This window comes from Artibeus jamaicensis, unplaced genomic scaffold (genome assembly GCF_021234435.1).
Source record: "Artibeus jamaicensis isolate MK-2021 breed Jamaican fruit bat unplaced genomic scaffold, CSHL_Jam_final contig_536, whole genome shotgun sequence".
Taxonomy (NCBI): domain Eukaryota; kingdom Metazoa; phylum Chordata; class Mammalia; order Chiroptera; family Phyllostomidae; genus Artibeus; species Artibeus jamaicensis.
The window spans coordinates 974155-996839 of NW_026521878.1; the positions used below are offsets into that span (position 1 = coordinate 974155).

The 22685-nt window shown below is 37.5% G+C and overlaps 2 pseudogenes; one reads left to right on the forward strand and one right to left on the reverse strand.

Annotated features, from left to right (window-relative positions):
- LOC119058999 (pumilio homolog 3-like) overlaps nucleotides 1–14761 on the forward strand; it is a 34799-nt pseudogene extending 20038 nt beyond the window's left edge.
- A 3212-nt stretch (nucleotides 14762–17973) lies between these two features.
- On the reverse strand, nucleotides 17974–18497 carry LOC128628108 (60S ribosomal protein L18-like; annotated as a pseudogene).
- Nucleotides 18498–22685: the final 4188 nt, after the last annotated feature.

The window sequence follows — 22685 nt, forward strand, 5'->3', positions numbered from 1 at the left end:
ATATGTACTTCTCCAAAAACTGTGGCAGAGAATTTGGGGATTCAGAACTGACTGTCAATATTTTATACTTTTTATTTTTAAGTTTTTGTTTTTGAGGCTGACATGAAAAATTTTCCCAGCTTACCCTGTGATCGTGCGATCATTGCTTGCGATGCTTTTTTACAAAGGGCAACTGTCACAGCATTACTCTATCCACAAGTTGTAGCTCAGAAAGTGACAGCCCACTTGGCTCCAGGAGTGGAGATAAAACAAAACAAACACAGAAATTTCTTTTAAAATGTAATTTTAACTTCACTTGATCATAAGAGGGAACAGTGTGGCCATTGGAGTAAGAAATAAAGCAATAGTATGAAAACTTTTACATTTGCTCATTTTTTGGTAAAAGAATAAGGGCAGGAGAATTCTCTAACAGTGGCACTGTGATGTGGCTTCACACAGACTTGGTTCATGCTGGGTTTCTGACACTGACAGATTTTGTGTCTTGCTTGAAAATCTGAGCCTGCAAAGAACTTTTGATGGCATGGTTACATTCCTCCTCTGAGAAGATCATTCCTCTCAAGGCAATTCCTGCTGGTGATCTCACGTGGGTGTTTCTGCATGGAAGGTACTTCTGCAGGATGACCTAGCTAACCTAGTGGATACGGATGAATTCTGTAGAGGGCTCCACAGGGCAGTAGGACACCCTCATTCTGAAACCCTGGGCTGAGTTGGGTGACATTCAAAAGCAAGAGGATGAAATCCCATGAAGCAAGTCACAGTGGAGGGCACAGCCCCATAATTCAACAACATCACACATAAATACAGTGTGCCCCAGCACTATATTTATACATACATAGGTCCTGAAAGTAATGTAGACAATAAAATGTGTGAAAGGTTGTTTCACAGGTAACTCCACGCAGGTTTAGAAAGAAAAAGAGACAGAGTGCACAGAGATGATCCCTTTGTCAGTCCTGGTCACATGTTACTGAGATAAACTATTTGCCTATTTCCAAAATGAACTGTTAATTTCTTTTGGATAGGCTGTTTGTTTCATCACTTTATTTGTACCAATTCTGGCACATAATAGACATCCAAAATATTGTGATTTTGCTGATCAAGAAATACAAAATAACACATAAATTGATTTAGGATAAATGGGAAAATAAATCATTTGACAAATGACATTGAGATAAGTAATTCATCATAGAAAAATATAAGTTGGCTATGTTCCTTATGGGAAAATGGATTTCAGCTAAATTAAAGATTTAAATGAAATACTGTGACATTAAAACAAATCTAGAAATAAATGTAAGTGTATGATTTGGGGCAGAAAGTTTTCAAGGATTTTTCTATGCACTAACTCACTGACAGACTCCAAAACGACCAAAAAATGTAATAAATAAGCACAAAAAATAAAAATTGCAAAGAAAAATTGCAATAATTCATAAATGATAAAATTGAAAATACAACACATGGAAGCTCAACACTGGATAGTGTGTAGATTAAGTAAAGCAAATATCCCAGTAGAAAAAATAGGCTAAGGGACACATAATTTTCAAGAGGAGAAATGCATAAGGTCGATGATCATGCTTTAAAATTTAATCTCTGACTCCCCCAGCTGCTGGTAAGATCCTCAGTCATTCCCGGGAAGCTGAGACCTGGGTCAGTTGGGTCCTCGCTTGACCCAGCAACCAGCAGCACTCCCAGCAGCCCTCACTTAGCACTTGCTCACACCACGACCACTGTCTCAGAGCTCGCCTTCATCTGCTTGGCCCTTATCCTGCACCACGATGAGGTGACTGTGACAGTGAGGAAAGATAAGATGAATGCCTTCATTAAAGCAGGGTGGTGTAAATATTGAACCTTTCTGGACGGGCTTGTTTGCAAGAGCTCTAGCCAATGTCAATATCAGGAGTCTCACCGGCAATGTAGGGGCTGGTGGACCTGCCCGCAGCAGCAGACAGTGCACCAGCAGGAGGTCCTGCCCCCACCACTGCTGCCCCAAAGAAAAAGGAATCTGAGGAGTCTGATGATGACATGGGCTTTGGTATTTTTGACTAAACCTCTTTTGCAATACATTCAATAAAAAGCTGAACTCTGAAAAAAAAAGTAATCTCTGTAGTAATCAAAGAAATAAAAATTTAAATAAAACTTATTTTTACATATAAATGTTTTAAAGAGTTGAAACAAGATATCCAGTGGTAGTTAGAGCAGAGTGAAACGGGCTACTTAATATGCAGCTGGTGGGAATGTACCTTTCGTGAAGGCAGTTGCCTATTATATAAATTAGGAATTAAATCGTCCATAGCAAAGCTAAAGTGGTAGTGACTGAAACAATTTAGGTGTTTATTTTCTCACATAATGAGAAAAGCGAAGATGGAAGATCTGGGGGCAGTATGGAAGCTTCATAATAACGAATCCTCTCACTCTGTCTCCCTCCCTCCCCCCACAACACTTGCTCTGTGCGCACACACATCCAGCCATTCCTTGCTTGTTGTTTATTTTCTGTATGTAGTTGCTACAACTCCAGGCCTGTGACATTTTTTTTCTCACATTCTAATGCTAAAAGCAAAAGGGAACAATGGCAAGAATGTCAACTTTCTATTAACAGAACTTTCCCATAGGTCCATCTTCAATCAGGTTTTACTGCAAGAGCTACATCAAAGTACAGCCTGCAGGCATGACAAAGAGTCAAACTGGAGACAAAATTAGCAGCCCCTATCAGAGTCTCAAAAGTTCATACATATCCAACCCATCAATATCTCAATATCACTCATCAATTAGATAATCCGATACACAGAGGTGGGCAACCTGTCTGTGAGTATTTGAAACACAGTTTATTCTTGCATTATTATGTATTAATTATCATATTATTTATTGGTATTAAAATTATAAGCCTACTTTTGCTCACCCCTGTATATTTTTTAAAGCGTCCTTTATTAATATGTTATTCAAAGTAGTTACAAGAGTGAAAAGCTAGAAACGATGTACCTGGCGAGGTTGCTGAATTAGTTAGAACATCACCCTCATACACTAAGCTTGCTGGTTTGATAATTGGTTGGGGCACATACATTAGTTGAGCAGTGAATGCATAAATGGGTGGAGCAACAGACTGATGTTTTTCTCTATCTCTCTGGAATCAATAAAAAATACTAGAAACAATGAGATTGTTCAATTATAATGGAATGGTTAATTTATGCCCACACTATTCATATACTAAAATATAGTTTACAAATATTTCAGCAAATAAAGTGAAAAAAACTGTATAATATTGTGGGGAAAAAACTTAAGTCTCTACTTATAAATATTTACACACATATACAAAATGCCTTGTATAAAATGTTAACAAGTGTTTATTACTGATTTGTAAAGTTGTGTCAATTTTTATTTACTTATCTTGGCTTATTTATGTTTTCAAATATCGTGCAATTATATTACATGGTGGGGCAAAAGTAGGTTTACAGTTGTTTGTATGAAAAACAATATGATAATTTAAAATAATAGTACAAGCATAAACTGTTTTGTATACACAAAACTATAAACCTATGTTTGCCTCACTCTGCATTTGGGTGTCAAACATGTATTATAGATACATTCCTAATGAAAATTTGTCACTGTTTATAACAGAAACAGTTAGTTCAATGGGAATTTTCAGATATGTGTTAGAACATATATTGGCTACTTTTGTGGAGGCCAATTTGAGATTGATCTTTATCTTGAAATGTCATCACTGTCACCTGCTTGCCAAGCTATTACTCTGTTCTCTGGTCACACGGCATCCTCTAATAATGGGACTAGTTATGCCTTCTCATAGATGGCCCTTGATTTAGCTTTGTGGCCTCAAAATATTGAACATTTTATGCATGATTTGTTTTTCAATGGTAAAATAATTATACTTAATATAGCATAAAGTGCCTGTGTTTTAAGTATTTGTAATATAAAAATGTAATTTGTTGAAAAGCTCATGAATAAAGAATATATACTTTAAAGTGAAATACTACTTTATCAATTAAAAAATCTAAATATTTTTGAAAAAAATTTAAAAAAAGTGACAAACTCAAGTGGGAAGATGTATCCAAATACATTGGTGAGTTTTAAATAAATAAATAACTGATAAGAGGGTAGCAATTAGGCAAAATTTTAATTTTATTTAAATGCGAAAAATAAATTCAATTATATGCATATAATATAGCTTATGAGATTTTACAAATACATTCAGAAATTTCTGTATTTTCTTTTAAGATTTTATTTATTTATTTATTTTAGAGAGGGGGAGGGAGAGAGAAAAAGAGGGAGAGAAACATCAATATGTGGTTGCCTCTCACATACCTGTTACTGGGGACCTGGCCCACAACCCAGGCATGTGCCTTAACTGACAGTCAATCACTGAGCCACACTAGCCATGGCTAGAAATATCTTGTAGTTTAGAAAAATATAAATATTGAAAGCATTAAATTAAAAGAGCATGTTTTATTCAGTAAGAAGAATATATCATTGGAAGAACATATGAGACTCAGTAATGATAATAATAAAGATGGCATATGTTTCAGCATTTCAGAGGTATTTTGAAAAAAATGTTTAAAGGACAATTATTGATATTTTTAGAAGCTTTCACCTTTTATTGTTGTTCAATTACAGTTGTTCCCATTTTTCCCTCATTACTCTCCCTGCCCTACCAACCCCAACCTCTCACATTCAATCCTCCCTTAAACCAGTTGTCTTTGTCCATGGGTTCTTTATAGAGGTTCCTTGATTTGTCCCTTTCCTTTCTTTGCCCCATTATCTGCTTCCTCCTTCCCCTCTGGTAATTGTCAGTATGTCATTTATTTCCATGTCTCTGGTTCTATTTTGCTTGCTTGCTTGTTTTATTAACTAGGTTCTACTTATGGGATAGATCATATGGTATTTGTCTTTTGCCACTTGGCTTATTTCACTTAGCATAATGCTCTCCAGTTCCATCCATGCTGTCATAAAGAGTAGGAGCTCCTTCTTTCTTTATGTTACCTAGTTTTCTATTGTGTAAATGTAAAACCATAGTTTTTGGTTCACTCATTTATTGATAGGCATTTAGGCTACATTCAGCACTTGGCTATTGTAAATAACACTGTTCTGAACATTGGGATGCATAGGTTCTTTTGAATTGGTGTTTTAGGATTTTAAGGGTATAATCCCAGCAGTGGGATTGCTGGGTCCAAACTCTATTCCATTTTTCAGTTTTTTGAGGAAATTCCATTGTGTTTTCCACAGTTGCTGCACCAGTCTGCATTCCCACCAATAGTGGACTAGGGTCCACTTTTCTCCCCAACCTCCCCAGTACTTGTTTGTTGATTTGTTTATCATGGCCATTCTGACTGGTCTGAAGTGGTATCACACTGTGGTATTAGTCTCCACCTCTCTGATGGCTAGTAATGCTGAGCATCCTTTCATGTATCTCCGGGCCCTCCGTATGTCCTTCTTGTAGGAGTATCCGTTAAGGTCTTCTGTCCATTTTGTAGTTGGATTGTTTGTCTTCCTGGTGTGGAGTCATGTGAGTTCTGCATATATTTTGGAAATCAAACCCTTGTGCAAGGTATCACTGGCAAAGATATTTTCCCATGTGGTTGGTTTCCTTTTCATTTTGCTGATGTTTTCTTTAGCCATGCAGAAGCTTTTTATTTTGATGAAGTCTCATTTGTTTATTCTTTTCTTTATATCCTTTGCTCTAGGGAATAAATTGGTGAAAATATTGCTGAGTGAAGTAATTTATTTTCACTGATACTTTCATTTATACTGGGTGTAGGTTCACTTTCACTGATATGCAACTTAGACTTTCACTGGTACTGGGTGGAGAGAAATTACAGAAGTCAGGACCAAATGATGTAGGAATTTGGGGAATTTTCCTCAAAACTAATAAAAGTGGAGCAGGAAACCACAAAAATGCAGTGGGCTAGTAATGAAATGGCAAATACTGTATATTGGGGATGATCCAGAAGTGATAAGGGAACTTGGAGAAAGCAGGATTTAGAGAAACAAAAAACACACCTTTGCCAGAAGGAGATGCTGTTTCTTGAGTAGGCAATACTGAGGGTAGGGCTATCAGAGGTATACAACATTTTGGCATCGCTGGTCACACTGAAAGAAGAAAAGTTATCTTGGGTCACACATTAAATAAATTATTACACGTAATTATAAAAAAATCTCATAATGTTTTAAGTAAATTTATGATTTTTTGTTGGGACGTATTTACAGCCTAACTGAGCTGCATGCAGCCTATGAAGGTTGGACACCCCTGGAAAAGTCGAGATAGTACACTGATGCTAGAATTGGTGGAGAGAAGAAGATAAAAAATTAAGAGAAATAATGCTGAAAGTTGTCACAGTTCAAAGAAATTTATGTTCCACTGTAGTAATAGCAGAGGATGTCCCTTAAGAGGGTAACTGGGAAGCTATCCTATGCTGTCTTGTATCTCCATGGCCTTCTACTAAAAACTGGTTTCAAACTGCTGACATAATTATACAAAGGAAGCATTGTTTTCAATGACTTTATAACATGAAACTTTGATTCTACTGCCTTAGTGGAAAATGTTATAAAAGTATAAAAGGAAGCACGATACTTCAAGATTTTCTTTCAAGTTTTATTTTTAGTAGTATTATTATGCTTATTTTTAAACCATTTTATTCATGTTGTCTGATATGTCAAAGAAATAATTATGTTAATAATATTAATACTCAAGGTTTTTCAACATAAGGTAAAGAAATACAAAGAAAAAATAAGCAAAATCACTGTACTGCTATCAAATATTACTATAAGGTGATATTTTTTTAAAGTAGAACTTCTACCTCTATCCACTAAATTAGCCTAGAAGCAGAAATACCCCAGCAACATGAGGATCACTAGTACCTAGGTTTGATTTTCATCTGACTCCACCATAGGAAAAAAAATCTTTCTAGCTTTCTTGAAAAATGGTTGATCCCATGTGTGGAAAGTTACAAAGTGAGACTGAGACAGCTAATTCTGACAATGCAAGGGAATTTTATAAGCTAATGTAGAAAAAGAGGAAAGATACTAGCAGTGACAATGTACATTTTTATTCTGCTTGAATCCACCAACAAAAACAGAACAAGCAGGAGAGCAAAACTAAAACCAATGGATATCTCCCACAAGGCTACAGGACAAAGTATCCTCATTATCCAAGATTTAGGAAGATAAGGCACTGTCTCTATGAAAACATCAGATTTACTTAGTCTAAGCTTCGATAAGAGAAGTAGTGTGAGCAAAAGAAGCAAAAGATATCCAAAAGACCAAAAATTGCCAGCATATGCTTGCTAGAAATCATAGCAGGCTAATTTGAGAATAATTGATAAACTCACAATCATTTTTATAATTTTCATATTCTAGGCATCTTAAGAGAAAAAAATCAACACCTCAAATGATGTAATGTTGCCAAATATTGAACCAGACCATGGAAAATGCTACAGGACAAGTGATCTAATTTTTAAAAGCATATTTTATTGATTATGCTATTACAGTTGTCCCATTTTTTTCTCTGCAGACACTAACTCCAACTTTCTTGGGTGAAACACTCCCCTCCTTATGGCTTCAGCCTGAGGGAATACTGTAACCACATCCTCTTGATGCCCTATTGTCCAAGCCTATGGAACCCATTCCCCGTGGAGGAGTCAGCAGCCTGGGTCCTTGGTGCAGAGGCTTGGGTAGACTCTGTGTCAGTGACTGATCTATGTGGTTTCAGGGTAGAGATCACTCTTGCCACCTTCCCATGGGTCTGACCAGCAGCCCCCCCAATGGGAGATCTAGTAATCCCACCTTCTGGGCTCCCAGGGTCCCCAACCTCCTGACCCCTCCCTGCTGAGCTTGGGCTCTACAGTTGGTCTGGCAGAATGCAGGAGAGACTAAGTTGTGTGGCTGAATGATTGAAGACATTTTATCCTTGCACACCCAAATCTCTGTTCACAGGACCAATTCTTGGTCTGTTTCAGCCTGATAAACTCTCTGGCTTCACCATGTTGACTCTCTGAGTCCCTGCCCCACTACAAAGGTCTGCAGGTACCTGGAAGATGGCAGCAAGACTTTGTATACCCTGCAACTTTTGCTAAGTGGCCTCAGACCCAGCATTGGCATCAAGTTTAAACCCCTGTAAATCTGGTGAACACGACTAGATGCTACTGGGTGAATCACTGAGAACTTAACTCATGCAAGTTGAGTATTGTCAGAGGCATTTTAACTGATGGAGCCTCACAGGCAGATGGCAAGTGGAGGCAGGTGGAGGCTGATCTTGGGGTGCCTTGACCCTGTCGCTGATAAGCCCATGGCTTGGTGCTGGTGGAAGCTGGGTTTGGTGCAGAACTTGGTCCTTCCCATGCATATCCAAGCTCAGCAAGAACAAACTATGGATTGTTTTGTAGCTTCAAAGAGATTGCCCAGGGCCAGTCACAGGGAGCATCTGCTATTTACTTGCATGAGTTTCTCCTGAAAGGTCTCAGAACCAGCATACCCATTTGGTAGCTTCAAACATTAGAGCAGTATCAAATTAATCTTCATAAGTGACATATCCAAAGGGAGATCTCAGTAGGCACCAGACCCTGCTAAGGCAAATTCTGCTTTGTGTAGTCAGCACCTGAACAGCATCTTACACACTGTAGTCAGGGTCAATCCTCATAGTTAGCCATCCTGAGAGTTGACCCCTCACATAAATAAGGTAATAGCAATCAAGACATAATTACAACAGGAAGGTTCATATAACGCTCACAAGGGACATTCCTGGAGCATTTACTTAGATGACCAAGGAGATTGCACAACTGGATACTGCAGGACACCTACTACACAAGGCCACTTTACTAAGACAAGGAGACATAGCAGATCTACTTAATACTTAAAAATAAACACAAAGAGGCAGCCAAAATAGGAAGGCAAACAAACAAGTCCCTAATTAAAGAACAAGAGAAATCTCCAGAAAAAAATCTAAATGAAATAAAGGCAAGATATTTACTATATACAGAGCTCAAAAAAAGTAGTTATAAAGATGCTCAAAGTACTTAGTTAGAACTTAAACAATGAAAGGACATAAAAACCATTAAAAAGTCATGCAGAAAGGACAAATTCATTAGCTGAAGTGAAGTATGTACTACAAGTAATAATGAAGCAGAGGATCAAATAAGCAATTTGGATGACAAGGTAGCATAAAACACCCAATTAGAGCAGTAAAAAAAAATTAAATGAGATTTTAAGGAATACTTGGGATAATATGAAGCACAACAACATTTATATCACAGGAGTAACAAAAGATCAAGAACATATTTGAAAAAATAATGTCTGAAAACTTTTCTAACTTGGTGAAGGAAGACTATATACAAGTTCAGGAAGTACAGAGAGTCTCAAACAAGATAAACCCAAAGAGACCCACACAAAGAGACATCATAATTAAAATGCCAAAAGTTTAAGATGAAGAGAGAACCTAAAGTGTAGCAAGAGAGAGATGGTTACCTACAAGGGAGCTTCCATAAGATTGTGAGCTGATATTTTAAAAGAAACATTTCAGGCCAGAAGGTATTGACATAAAACATACAAAGTGATAAAAAAGCAAGGAACTACAACCAAGATGATTTCACCCAACAAGGCTATCACTTAAAATTGAAGGAGAAATAAAGAGCTTCCCAGACAAGAGAAAGCTAAAGGAGTTCATTACCCCCGAACAAGTATTATAAGAAATGTTATAAGGTATTATTTAAGTAGAAAAAGAATTAAGAAAATAGAAGAACACAGTTATAAAGAATACAATGGCAATAAACATATAGATATAAATTATTACTTTAAATGTAAATGGCTTAAATGCTTTCCAATCAAAAGACATATGGTAACTAAATGGATAAGAAAAGAAGACCTATTTATATGCTGTCTACCAGAGACCCACCTCAGAATGAACAATAAACACAAATTAAAAGTAAAGAAATGGAAATAGAGATTTTATGAGAATGGAAATGAAAGAAAAGCTGGGGTAACAATACTTATATTAACGTATAGGATCCACAAAAGCCAAACAACTTTTTTTTTAAAGATTTTATTTATTTATCTTTAGAGGGGAAGGGAAAGAGAGAGGGAGAGAAATATCAATGTATGATTGCCCCTTGTGAGTCCCCTGAGGGGAACTGGCCTGCAACCCAGGCATGTGCCCTGACTGGGAATCGAACCGTGGTTGCTTGGTTCCCAGGCCCGCGCTCAATCCACTGAGCTACACCAGCCAGGGCTAAAAGCCAAACAACTTAAATGACACCCCAAGGAAGCACCACATAAGTGGAGAATGTATGACATTCTGTAGGACATCAGGCCAGGTCTTCTCAACAAGTGAATGCCATTAAAAGTGACTTGTTAGGATAAGATGAGCTGAGGGAACGTGAACATCAAATAGAATGTGTCTCAACCCAGCAACCAGGGTGGCCCCAGCCTAGGTGAACATCTAAGGCTCCACTCCTCATATTTAACAGGCGCGTATAGACCAAAACATGGCTCAAGAAGAACTCCAAGCCCCAGGGTCCATAACTCTAAGCAACCAAGAAATTGCCCAACTTTCAGATGCACAGTTCAAAACACTGGTGATCAGGATTCTCACAGAACTGGTTGATTTTAGTCACAAATTAGAGGAATATATGAAGGCTAAACTAATTGATACGAAGAAAAATGCACAAGAAAAGCAATAGTGATAGAAAGGAAACTGAGACACAAATCAAGGGAGTAGACCAGAAGGAATAAAAAATGACCAAACACAAAAATATGAAGAAACAAGAGTTCAAAAAAATGAGGAGAGGCTTAGGAACCTCTGGGACATCTTTAAACATTCCAACATCCAAATTATAAGGGTACCAGAAGGGGAAGAGGAACAGCCACCAGTGGAAACCTTATTTGAACAGATAATAAAGGAGAACTTCCCCAATCTGGCAAAGGCAATAGACTTCCAGGAAATCCAGGAACTCAGAGAGTCCCAAAGCAGTTGGACCCAAGAAGGAACACACAAAGGCACATCATAATTACATCAGCCAAGATTAAAATGAAGGAGAGAATCCTAGAAGCAACAAGAGATAAGTGGACAGTCACCTACAAAGGAGTTCCCATCAGACTGTCAGCAGATTTCTCAAAAGACACCTTACAGGCAAGAAGGGGCTGGAAAGAGATATTCCAAGTCATGAAATCCAAAGACCTACAACCAAGATCACTCTATCCAGCAAAGCTTTCATTTAGAATGGAAGGACAGATTAAGTGTTTCCCAGATAAGGTCAAGTTAAAGGAGTTCATCATCACCAAGCCCTTATTATATGAAATGTTAAAGGAACTTACCTAAGAAAAAGAAGATAAAAAGGATGAACAGTGAAAGGACAGCAAACTCACAGTTATTAACAACCACACCTAAAACAAAAGCAAACTAAGAGGACAGCTAGATCAGAACTGGAACAATAGAAATGAAGATCTCATGGAGAGTTAGCAACAGGGGAGGGGGAGAAAGAGAAGGGGGGAGAAGGTACAGAAAATAAGTAGCATAGACAGTAGATACAAAATAGATGGGGGGGCAAGAATAGTATGGGAAATATAGAATCTAAAGAACTTGAGACGTGTGGTCATAAACTAAAGGGGGGTTGGTGGGGGAGGGGTGTGCAAGGTGGAGGGGAATGAAGGGGAAGATAGAACAACTGTAATGGCATAATCAATAAAATTTTAAAAATATATTTAAAAATTTTGAAAATAGAAGAAACCAGTTGCAAAGGGCATTTTGGTGGCATTTGAGGAAATTTGTTTGCAGAACTGAGTGTAATATAAGAAAAAATACATTGACAAGGAGAAGTAAAGAGCATTAGCTGAAGAAAGCATGTTATACAACAGCATGTATAGTATAATTTCATTATTGTAAAAAAATACATACATATTTAAGCATCAGAAAGAGTCTGGGAGGGTATACCAAGAGGTAAGAAAAGTGATAATCTCTCAGGAATAAAATGTGGTATATTTTTGTATTTTTATGATATATGTCCTCAAAGATTATGCAAAGTAAAATTTATTTTTGTAATAAAAGCATTTTATTAAATAAAACATTATTAATCTTGTATGAGACATTAAGTTTTTAAGAGGCTGTTTCACTTCTCCAAAGGGGTGACTATTGTGGGCCATGTGGCTGTCATGGAAAACTGTATGAAGATTGTGTGGAGAGGATAGAAAGGAGGCACTTAGACATGTGTAAATCACAGTTCACAAATAGAAAAAAAATAAAATCAAATGAACAAAAATATATATACAGCTGGCTCCAACTATAGTTTTCTTTATGGATTGTTAAAGCGTTAAGTGTCCCTTGACCATTGCTGTTGTGTCAGAGGTTTGTTTATATGCTTTTATCATGTTTTTGAAGACTGAGCTTCAAAGAAGGTAAACCCTGACATGTTGTGAATGGTGACAGATCATAAAATATTCAGGATTGGGACATCTACCAGTACCTCCTCAATCTCATCAACATTTTAATTTGGTTTTTATGTCCAAATACACCAAAATTTGGTTTTAATTTTGGTGCATTTGGACAGCTATTTGTTAACAAGAAAGAACAGTCTGTAATTTTTGAATTCCAAAGCAATAGAAAAGAAATGATTCCATCAGTGTTTTCTTTTTGTACTGTTTATGTTGTTCCACTTGTATTATTGTATTCCTTTCTTTGTATCAATTTGTTTTTTTTAAAGTTTGTTAATTGTGCTTTTCTAGAGCATTACACTAGGTCTAGAACAAGCAAGTTGATAATAGTAATACATAGTTAATTGTTCCTACAATTAAATCACCTTAAATATTTAATTTTAAACCAGAAACAGCAGCTGGAGCCAGGAGCTAACTGGGCCACAAATGTGCAAGTTTCTATGATGGAAATCAAAGAAAAGAAACACAACAGAAAAATATACAGAGACATTATAAGAAAAAAATAGGTTTCATAAAAACAATGATTCTGGTTCTTCAAAGACATCAGTAAGAAAAGTTGTAAAAGAATGTGTGCCTAAAATCACATCTAAGACCTTCCAGAAAATTGACACAAAACCAGGAAAAAAGGTGTGAAGCAGTTCAAGAATAAGCAGCAAGGGAATAAAATACCAAAGAACAAATTCTAGCAGGCAAATAAACTCAGCAAGAGAGAAAATTTCAGCCAGACTGTAAAAGTGATGAATCAGCACCCAGGAAACCCAAATGGGATGATTTCAAAAAGAATAAAGAAATGAAGCAAAACATGCAATACAGTGCTAGAACCAGCTATGCCAGGGCAAAGTATATTTGAGAGATCTTAACCAGAAAAGGCTATGACAAAGAAAAAGTGAAGTTGCTGAGTGATTTGCAGAAGTTGATTTGAGGAAAAATTAAAACTACTGCATTTGCACATGATTCAATTTGTGTGATCCAGTGTTACATTCAATATGGCAATGAAGAATAGAGAAAACAGGCTTTCGAAGAACTGAGAGATAATTTTGTTGAATTGAGTAAAGCTTAATATTTCAGAAATATTGTTAAGAAATTTCTTACATATGGGAGTAAGCCACAGCTGGCAGAGATACAAATTTTGAAGACCACACATAGAAGATGCTCCAACATGCGGAATTATCTGCTGTCAGGGGTACGCAAACAGTGACAACACCATTTAGGAGCAAAGGAACATGTTGACACAGGAGCTCTATAGGAACACATTTCAGCTTTTCAAGTCAGCAGATCACTGAACTCTGGACAAAGTGTTAGAGGTATAACCAGAGAAGATAGAGCTTACTGTTGAAATAAAACAGATTCTAACTATAATGGCCCAAAAGGAAGCTATGATTAAGAATTCTTTGGTGCATAAAGTATTCCTGGATTTTTTTTAAAGTTATGCACACCCAAAGCTAAGATTAGAAGTGACTGAAGGTGTCCGTGAAGCAGTGATACACCTGGCACACACATGATGACACTTGAGTGGTTATGCACCACCTAAGGCATGGCACATCCAAAGACAGAAAAGCTGCTGCTGCAAAAAAATGAAGACTTGTTGAAAAGGTGGCTAATGGCTAATACTCCCACTTGGTTTTACTGGCAGAGTTTGATTGTACTGATAATACTAAACTTGTGAAGTAGATAATCATATCAGAAATTATTAGTTCCTTGCTTAACATATTAAATGACAAATATAGAGGGAAGATTCTGCTGTTCCTATTCATTCCCAAAGACCCTGCACAATATTCTTATCAGAAATCAATGAAGTTATGCCGAAAGGAGCCGGAAGCACACAGAGTAAGAAAGTTACAGAGATCTGACCCCAGAGCTCTTAGAATTTATCTCTTCAGCTTTGTTAAGTTACCTACAAGGACACATCCAAGATGTGGTGCTAGGTAAGTCTGAGTTATGTTGGTGTCTGAGTGTGTGTGTGTTGTGGTTGCTGTTGGAGTGGTCAAATTACCACGAGTGTCACTGCCAGCTGGGCAGCAGCATAACTGCATTGGGGTGACAAGGATGGAGAGGTTCACATTGCAGAACATCCTGCAGGACATCTTATTCTGAAGTGTTTAATAGAGCAAGATAAAAAGATGGAAGAAAATGAAAGAGAAAGCTGTTTGCAAAATCACTTGTAGAGCACGCTGATATGAAGAACCTGAAGTCCTTGGTATGAAGAACCTGAAGTCCTAGTGTAAATTAAGGTGCCTTTATTCTTTCTAGCTTTTTCCAGAGTTCTGATGAAGAGGTTGCGCAAAGTCAAAGCTTGACTGAAAAGCATAATTTTCACATTGGGGGAAAAACAGCAAACAAATAGCAACATTACTTGAACACTCTCTGCATGGTTGGACACAATTTAGGACATGGGATAATTTTGTTCACTGGTCCATTTCCCCAGTGTGCAAAAGAGGGCTAGCGGTCCACTTCACTGGTAATTTGTGAACTCTGCATGTGTTTCTTCCTTGTATACAAATTGTTTATAAAATGCTTTCTAAAAATAATTTACAAAGTCAATCTGCACATCTATTTACCCAGAAGAAAAAAGTAATAGCATTCTGAAGGCTGTGTTTTCCAAACTAATACATGAACCTCCCCAAAATAATAAATATGTTGTAATGGTCACATAGGAGCATTATCTTTTTAAAATATATTTCATTGATTATATCATTACAGTTGTCCCATTCCCTCTCCTTCATTCCCCTCCACCCCCCACACCCCCTCTCACCCACATTTCTCCCTTTTAGTTCATGTCCAAGTGTCGTAAGTTCTTTAGCTTCTACATTTCCCACACTACTCTTGCCCTTCCGCTATTTTCTCCTCACCATCTATGCTATGTATTCTCTATACCTTCTCGCCACTCTCCTTCCACTCCCCTGTTGCTGCTAACTCTCCATGTGATCTCCATTTCTGTGGCTCCACTCCTGTTTTAGGTGTCTGCTTAGTTTGCTTTTGTTTTAGGTGTGGTTGTTAATAACTGTGAGTTTGCTGTCCTTTCACTGTACATATTTTTAATCTTTTTTTCTTAGGTAAGTCCCTTTAACATTTCATATAATAAGGGCTTGGTGATGATGAACTCCTTGAACTTGACCTTATCTGAGAAGCTTTTTATCTGCCCTTCCATTTCAAGGCACATCATTATTACATTACCCAAGTTTAAAATGAAGGAGAGAATTCTAGAAGCAGCAAGAGATAAGGGGACAGTGACCTACAAAGGAGTCCCCATCAGACTGTCAGCTGATTTCTCAAAAGAGACTTGCCAGGCAAGAAGGGGCTGGAAAGAAGTATCCAAGTCATGAAATGCAAGGACCTACATCCAAGATTACTCTACCCAGTAAAGGAACTTTATCTTTGAAAGGGGAGATATTTGTCAGTTTTGTACTGTTCCAGAAACATACATTTCAAACTTTGTTTTGGAGAATAATGTTCTCAAGAGGATTTTTATGGTTTAAATTATGATTCTTGAAAATTAGCAGTGTCTTCCCAAGTAAAGTGCTGCTAAGCTTCAGAAACACCTGAAATAATGCAAAGAATTTATTTTTATTTAAATCAGTTTATAGTATAAGAAATTCTAATGATTTTAGGGAAGCTGAAACAATATATATGAATATATTCATATATATCTAATATACTCATAATATATTCAAATATATATTAATAACTTATTATTATTATTTATTTATCTTAGAGGGGAAGAGAAGGAGAGAGGGAGAGAAATATCAATGTATGGTTGCCTCTCAAGCGTCCCCTGCTGGGAACTGGCCTGCAACCCAGTCATGTGCCCTGACTGGGAATCGAGCCATGATCCTTTGGTTCACAGGCCTGCACTCAATCCACTGAGCTACACCAGCCAGAGGAAAAAAAAGATATATATATATATTTTTTGAATCACTAAACTTTATAATTTAAAATTTAATTTAAAATGTTATTTATGTTTGTCCTATTGCCTTAAACCAGAATATCTCTTAAGACACAGTCAAACATTTGTGCACAATAATTTTTATTGCATCATTCTGGTTATAAATTTTAAACCAAAATCTTCATTCAGGTTCATATAATATTAAGATTGAGAAATCAAATATTTGCCAATCAACAAGTAGTTAAATAGATCTTAGTACCTCCTTGGAAAGACAGTACAGACATTGGGGGAAATGAGGTACATGTATATCAGTGTTTCTCAACAAGCAGCAATTTTTTTCCACCTGGAGGATGTTGGTAACATCTTGGAGACGTTGTTGGTTGCCAAAGTTGGGGGGATGAAGTTCTTGCTGCTGACATCTAGTGGGTAAAACTCAGGGATGCTGTTAGACATCTTACAATGCACTGGCTATACTGACAGAAAATGTGTACCTTATATATTTAAATAAAAACAAAGGACAAACCAGTATATTTTATAAGATCCCATATTAGAAGTCATACTACTTCAAAAATCCTAAAATCTCTGTGACAACAAAAGTGAGAGTGTCTAGGCGCTCTGCACAATGTTTTATATATATTATTTTATTAGATCCTCATAACAACCCTATGAGATGTGCATTGGTTCAGATACTGGCCCCTGTGCACCAAGGGCAAGGATGAATGGATGAAAGAGGCAGACTATTCCAGAGTGGCAGGTGGTAGGTTTAATAAGCAAGAGAACTTTGCATATGAGGCTTCTCTTGGTTGACCTTAAAATGAGATCTCTGCACCTTCCAGTCAGAATTTTAAATGTTTATATGGAGACTTTCACTGGGTCCAGGCACTTACACTGCCTAGAAGTTCTCAGTAACATGTCACTTACTTTAAACTGTCTCCTTGAAACAGGATGGGAAGAATAAGCAGGACTTGCATTCCAGGGACCAGGGAGGGCATGAAGAGCCTCTGATTCTGATTGCCTGAGTCTAGCTGGTGGGTCCACCTGAGGTCACATCTTCCTACTTATCTTTTCCAACAGTTTGCTTACTAATGAACTTCACATAAGGAAACTACTTAAAAACTGGCCTAAGAGCACTAAGGACACACTGGACTCAGATCTGGAAAGGGTATAAAATCTACTGCAAATGGTTAAAAAATGTTATCCATAAAGAAATAATTAGAGAAAATATTCATTTTAAGAAATTTATTAATTTTATTAGTTTATCAAGTGAATATATTTTTAAGAATAACACTATATGGTATCTAGTGTAAAAATGTAATTCTTTTTCTTACTTTTCTCATCTCTGTGCCCTACCCCTAGAAACAAACATTTTTTAACCTGTTTAGCTTCATGTGTTGTATTTACTTCTATATTTCCAAATAATGTCATAACTTTATTTATTCACTTCATGCTACAGAGTATTAGGATTAAGCTCCATTTACGCCTCCACAAACAGTAAAATATACATCTCTAGACTAATTTATGCCTGGATGTCAACTAAAATATTCATCCTAATATCACTGAGTACATCAAGTAAATTATCTGCACCATTTTTTCTTTTTTTTAGCATCTAAATCTTTTAAATAAGAAGGTAGGAACTGGAATTAGTCTTTGTAGCTGTGGCTGGCCCCTTGGCCTCACACACACTTTAACTTCTGGCTCTTGGATTGTAATTAGGGTTTGGTGCAGCTTTGAGGGATTCTAGGGGCCTGGCTGAAATGCCTGAACACCTCTCCACGATTTTTGGACCAGAAAGCAGGACAGCACCACAGTCCTTGGGGGAGTCCAGGGCCAACTGGTTGAAGGCAAGCATCTTGCCCGTGGCTTGGAACATGTGGTTTTGGGAACAGCTGCTCTGCTCACAAGAAGTGCACACACCTTCAGTTTGGGCACCACATGAATATGCACAGCATTGGTTATAGTCCCTACAACCACAACAGTTTTTCCTTCTGGGCTAGGCAGCTTCATCTCCCAGATCATCCAGGGAAGGTATAGAGGTGACTGGTTGATGAAACTCATGAACAACCTTTTTCCCTACTTGGTTGAAGGTTATGCTAGAAACCTGTGTACCTTGACAAACAGTCTTAGGTAGACATCCCAGCTCTTTTGTCTTTTGGCACAGAAACCTTCAGGCTTTACTGTGGCAGATGTCAACTCCCATGATGGCAGCTCTTGCTCTACAAAGTCCAGAAAGAGAGACATTTTTTTCTTGAAATCTTTCCTCCTTAGGTTTTTCTCTTTTCCTCCTCCAATGGGTGCTGACTTTTCCCTACCCCAGATGCAGAGCATTTACCTCAGCATATTCCTCTCCATCAACCTGAAGATTTCCTTCTTCTATTTCCCTTGTTAGCACCCATCCCTGTTTTCTCGACATCTGAAAAAATTAATAGTTTCTAATATGAGAGCTACTGGAAACTTTATGCTTAGGCAGGTCATGAGATAATCTCATGAGATGTGTTTGTTTTGGGAGGAAACTCTAAATGTCAGTAAGTGTAGGTGCTTTATAATTTCTCCAATATTCAGGATAATCTTGAAATCTGCATTTCAGGAAGTAAGAAGAAAAAATAGAACACACAGTTGAGTGTAGGTTTTTACACAAATTCTTTATTTTCACTATGGTGCCTCATTCTTCTCTTTATTTTCCTACTCTCCTAACATCTAAGGCCTCTTAAATATCTCTGTCTCTGCTTTCTTTTTGGATTCCTGGGGAAGGACATTTTATATAGAGAAAATGCATTGTCTCCAAAAACTAAACCTGTAGGCCTTCTGTAGGGCTAAGAAAAGGATAATTGTCTGCCATAGAGTAGTAAAGTCATTAAGTATGGGTATCCATGTTCTTAAAATTTCTTCAGGCCAGCCTCCCTTTTTTATTACTCCCAAATGCAGTGTTCCAATTTGTTTTACTTTCAGGTGGTCTATGACACAAGTTAGTCACTCTACCTCCCCTTGCTTCTTTTAGTCTTTAACATAAACTTTGCTTGATAAATCACAATGATTTTAGGGTGAGCTTAACAACCAAATTCAGAAGAAACAATGAAGTTCATCTGATACCAAATTTACTAAGTTTAAAAAAGAGTGTAGGACAGGGAGAATATGGTGGATAGGAATAGCTAGCAGATGTCTCATGATTCGCAGGGGCAGAATCCAAACATCCTAGTCATTCCTCATTGTATGCAAGTAGTCATGTGAGATGAGGCTGAGGAAAGCATTATTTGGAGGTGTCATCTATCACTCACAGGGGTACCTGAATGGCTGTCATTCCCTGGTGAAACTACATCTCATCAATTGCACATTACTCCTTAATTACAACTAATTATCAATTTCAGGTTACTTGTCAATAATATGTTACTTCATAAATAATCTTAATTACCAGGTACAGGATCTTAGTCTGTTACAAAGCAAACTCATCAGAGCCTTCATTAACCTTGGAGACACAAAACCCTTATACTTTCTGTACTTGATCTTTCCAGAAGAGTTTATCTAAGGGTCATATCCGTAGGTTAGAGGAAAAGCTACAGATTAGCTGTTAATCATGCCACAGGCACTTAACTGATTATAAAAGCTAAAGCATAAATTTGCTGCTACCCACCCAATTTTTATTTTCTAAAACTGTTTTGACATTTTTCATTTGCCTTCCATCCTCTTCTTCTTAACCCTCATGCCCTTACCTGTTTAATCCCTCTACTGTCCTTTATTGGGAATTGATGAAGGGAGCAGAGGAACATGTGCAAGTTTAGTCTGTCACATTTAAATATAATGACCATATCAATGCTTTGGCAAGATATATTTTAAATGCAGAGAAAATATACAGAGAGAAAATGTCTTGTGGGCCTATAAGTCAACTTTACATGAATTTTAAAAATTTATATTTTTCACCAGTGGCCCAATAGTGATTTTAAGGTAGTTTTAGAACCAAGACACTTGGCTGATGTAACAACTATTTATCCAAATTAGAATAATGTGGGATATAAGTTCTGCATATCTAATAATTCCTTAATAGATTGTGCAATCATAAAATAAAAAAAATATTAAGAGCAGTTAATGTTGAAATATTTTAAAGTAACTATATACAGTATGATCCAGGTTGTACTATACTTATAAGCATTAGAATCATATTACTTAGAGTATTTGTTTAATTTTTACCTATAGAATAATTTCTGGTTGCTAATATCTGAATGTTATAGAATTTATCTACTTGATAAAGGAAACAAGCATACTTATGCTCCATATTTTTATAAATTATTTATTTTTAGAGAGAGGGGAAGGTAGGGAGAAAGAGAGGGAAACATCAATGCATGGTTGCCTCTCATCTAGCCTCCACTGCAGACCTGGCCAAAAACTCAGGCATGTGGCCTCACTGGGAATTGAACTGGAGACCCTTTGGTTCACAGCCTTTGCTTAATCCACTGAGCTATACCAGCCAGGGCTATGATTCATATTCTAAACACATTTTAATAGAATGAAGAAATTGGAAAAATGGAATAATATTTAAATACAATAGAATAGAATCTTTTTCCAAGAACACATACAAATGGCCAAAAAAATACACAAAAAGATGCTCAACTTCACTACCTATAAAAGAAATGCAAATCAAAATCACAATAATATAGACTTCTAGCCAAGATGGACGCATAGGTAGATACACTGTGCCTCCTTGAGCAATCAAAATAAGGACAACAACAATTTAGAAACAAAATAACAACTAAAACTGAGAGAAAATTGAACTGTATGGAAGTCTGACAACCAAGGTGTTAAAATAGACACATTCATCCAGACTGGTAAGTGGTGCTAGCAAGACAGCACCTGGCAAACCCTGGGTGCCCAGGCAGCAGCTGGCAGACCCCGGACGTGGGATGGCAATGGGCAGACCCAGCAAGATGGCGATTGAGAAGTGGGGCACTGTGTGCAAAGTGGCTGGCTGACAGGGCAGCGGTCCCACATTTGCACACAGATAACTGGGGAGCGAGATAGATCGCACAATCCAGGGTCCTAGTTCTGGGAAATAAAGTCTCAAAACACTGATTGAAAGTACCTGTGGGGGTTGAGGCACAGGGAGAGACTATCAGCCTCACAGGAGAGTTTCTTGGAGAGAACCATAGGGTCCTAGAATGCACACAAGCCCACCCACACAGAATCAGCACCAGAAAGGCCCAGTTTGCTTGGGGGAAGTGGCAGAAGGGACTGAGGTGCAACAGAGAGTGGAGCAAAGTGCCATTGTTCCCTCTGAGACTCCGCCCCCACTATAGCACCACAACCCAGCGACCTGGGTTGCCCTGCCCTGGTGAACACCTAAGGCTCTGCCCCTCATACCTAACAGGCACAAACAGACCAAAACATTGTGGCTCAAGAAGAAGAACAGCACAAAGCCCTAGAGCCAATACTTCTAAGCAACCAAGAAATAGCCAATCTATCAGATGCACAGTTCAAAACACTGGTGATCAGGATGCTCACAGAACTGGTTGATTGTAGTCACAAATTAGAGGAACATAGGAAGGCTACACTAAGTGAAATGAAGGAAAATGCCAAGGGAACCAATAGTAATGGGAAGCAAATTGGGACTCAAATCAATGGAATGGACCAGAAGGAAGAAAGAAACATTCAACCAGAATGGAATGAAGAAACAAGAATTTAAAAAAATGAGAAGTTTAGGAACCTCCAGGACATCTTTAAATGCGCCAACAACTGTATTATAGGGGTACCAGAAGGGGAAGAGGAACAGCCACAAGTGGAAAACTTATTTGAACAAATAATGAAGGAGAACTTCCCCAATCTAGCAAAGGAAATAGACTTCCAGGAAGTCCAGGAAGCTCAGAGAATTCCAAAGAAGTTGGGCCCAAGGAAGAACAAACCAAGGCACATCATAATTACATTAGCCAAGATAAAAATGAAGGAGATAATCCTAGAAGCAGCAAGAGATAAGGAGAGAATTACCTACAAAGGAGTTCCCATCAGACTGTCAGCTGACTTCTCAAAAGAGACTTTACAGGCAAAAACAGGCTAGAAAGAAGTATTCCAAGTCATGAAATGCAAGGACCTACATCCAAGATTGTTCTACTCAGCAAAGCTTTCATTTAGAATGGAAGGACAGATAAAGTCCTTCTTAGATAAGGTCAAGTTGAAGGAGTTCATCATCACCAAGCTCTTACTTTATGAAAAGTTAAAGGGACTTATCTAAGAAAAAGAAGATAAAAAAGATAAACAGTGAAAGGACAGCAAACTCACAATTACTAACAACCACACCTAAAATAAAAACAAACTGAGGAAACAACTAGAATAGTAACAGAATCACAGAAATGGAGATCACATGGAGGGGTAGCAACAGGAGGGTGGGAGGAGGAGACAGGGGAAA